The sequence below is a fragment of the Oncorhynchus gorbuscha genome, unplaced genomic scaffold (assembly GCF_021184085.1).
Source record: "Oncorhynchus gorbuscha isolate QuinsamMale2020 ecotype Even-year unplaced genomic scaffold, OgorEven_v1.0 Un_scaffold_370, whole genome shotgun sequence".
NCBI lineage: Eukaryota > Metazoa > Chordata > Actinopteri > Salmoniformes > Salmonidae > Oncorhynchus > Oncorhynchus gorbuscha.
The window spans coordinates 582,799-585,298 of record NW_025745222.1 but is presented as its reverse complement, the minus strand read 5'-3'; the positions used below and the strand labels follow the sequence as shown (position 1 = coordinate 585,298).

Below are 2,500 nucleotides of genomic sequence, written 5' to 3'. Positions count from 1 at the left end.
CATTCAAATCCATTCATTATTCAATCAATCATTGGTTGGTTGGTTGAATGACGCGTTGATGTATTGATTGACACATTATTAAACTCAGTTCAAGTCACAGATCTGGGGTCAGTTTTAGCATCCCACAGTCCTTAACCATTAACCCTGAGGAGAGGGAAACAGTCACAGATCTGGGGTCAGTTTTAGCATCCCACAGTCCTTAACCTTTAACCCTGAGGAGAGGGAAACAGTCACAGATCTGGGGTCAGATCTGAGGAGAGGAAACAGTCACAGATCTGGGGTCAGTTTTAGCATCCCACAGTCCTTAACCATTAACCCTGAGGAGAGGGAAACAGTCACAGATCTGGGGTCAGTTTTAGCATCCCACAGTCCTTAACCTTTAACCCTGAGGAGAGGGAAACAGTCACAGATCTGGGGTCAGTTTTAGCATCCCACAGTCCTTAACCATTAACCCTGAGGAGAGGGAAACAGTCACAGATCTGGGGTCAGTTTTAGCATCCCACAGTCCTTAACCTTTAACCCTGAGGAGAGGGAAACAGTCACAGATCTGGGGTCAGTTTTAGCATCCCACAGTCCTTAACCTTTAACCCTGAGGAGAGGGAAACAGTCACAGATCTGGGGTCAGTTTTAGCATCCCACAGTCCTTAACCTTTAACCCTGAGGAGAGGGAAACAGTCACAGATCTGGGGTCAGTTTTAGCATCCCACAGTCCTTAACCTTTAACCCTGAGGAGAGGGAAACAGTCACAGATCTGGGGTCAGTTTTAGCATCCCACAGTCCTTAACCTTTAACCCTGAGGAGAGGGAAACAGTCACAGATCTGGGGTCAGTTTAGCATCCCACAGTCCTTAACCTTTAACCCTGAGGAGAGGGAAACAGTCACAGATCTGGGGTCAGTTTTAGCATCCCACAGTCCTTAACCTTTAACCCTGAGGAGAGGGAAACAGTCACAGATCTGGGGTCAGTTTAGCATCCCACAGTCCTTAACCTTTAACCCTGAGGAGAGGGAAACAGTCACAGATCTGGGGTCAGTTTTAGCATCCCACAGTCCTTAACCTTTAACCCTGAGGAGAGGGAAACAGTCACAGATCTGGGGTCAGTTTTAGCATCCCACAGTCCTTAACCTTTAACCCTGAGGAGAGGGAAACAGTCACAGATCTGGGGTCAGTTTTAGCATCCCACAGTCCTTAACCTTTAACCCTGAGGAGAGGGAAACATCAGACTGACCCAATATCACTGTTTTGGGATTCATGTAATCTGCCTTTTTCATTTAATAGCAGGATTATACACACACACACGTTTGGTTTGCGTTTGGTTTTTTAACTATGCAGATGTAATATGATGATGAATTGTTGTAATATATTTTATAAATGATTATTAGACTGAAATGGGCAATTAAAGGTATTTTATAAAGCATGATGATAATACATTTTATGTTTTTATTTGTTTTTTTTTAATCAATGAATTATATAAAACATTTTTATATATATATATAAGGTTGTGAATGTGTATTCAACTCTATCTTGTATTTTATGTGGGGTTGTCAATTCAAATGGGAGTCTTCTGACCATTCTATATCAAACTGTGAACTCATTATTCTGTACAGCAAATGTTGCGTAATGTTTTACAAAACAAATATCAGAATCACAATAAACCTATATATTGATACACGTTTCATATCGGTGTGTGTTTCTCCCCCTTTTTTTCTGCATTTTAGACATTAAGAGATAAGACGCGTTTTAAAATATATATATATATATTGGATATATATTATGTAGATAATGTAAGCAATGGAACGTGATACGTTTTCAAATCAAATCGAACTTTATTAGTCACATGCGCCGATTACAACAAGTGTTGGAACTTTACCGTGAAATGTTGACTGACAAGCCCTTATTAAACCAACAGCCCAGTTCAAGAAGAATTAAGAAAATATTTACCAAATAAAGTAAAATAATTATAAAAAGAAACACAATAAATTAACAATAATGCGGCTATGTACCCATTGTATATAGCCTCGTTATTTTATATATTTTTTTACTTTAGTTTGTTTGGTAAATAGCTTATATCTTTTGCGAACTACATTGTGTGAAGAGACGTAAGGGAGTGTGTTGGTGTTATGACATCTCTTGACACTGTGACAATAATTAACACAAAAATAATCACTTTCGAAAACGAGGGCTCGTCCGGGATTTGAACCCGGGACCTCTCGCACCCTAAGCGAGAATCATACCCCTAGACCAACGAGCCGCGCATGACGTCTTGCGGAAATCAAGCTGTTTTATATGAGCTATTTTCAGTGCGTCCAAAATATCTGGGAACTTGGTTATTGTTTTCATTCTTTTGTGAGTGTTATGTTTACTGTTCATTTTATCGCTTATATCACTTTTGTTTATTATCTAGTTCACTTGCTTTGACAAGGTTTCAAATATGTTTCCCATGAGAATAAAGCCCTTAAATTGAAATGATTTTGAATTGAGAGACGCCCTTGCCTCATATCA

The 2,500-nt window shown here is 39.5% G+C and overlaps 1 non-coding gene across 1 annotated transcript; it reads right to left on the bottom strand.

Annotated features, from left to right (window-relative positions):
* Positions 1 to 2,177: 2,177 nt before the first annotated feature.
* Positions 2,178 to 2,249, bottom strand: trnap-agg. The gene has a single exon. It is a non-coding gene; the product is annotated as a tRNA-Pro (tRNA).
* Positions 2,250 to 2,500: the final 251 nt, after the last annotated feature.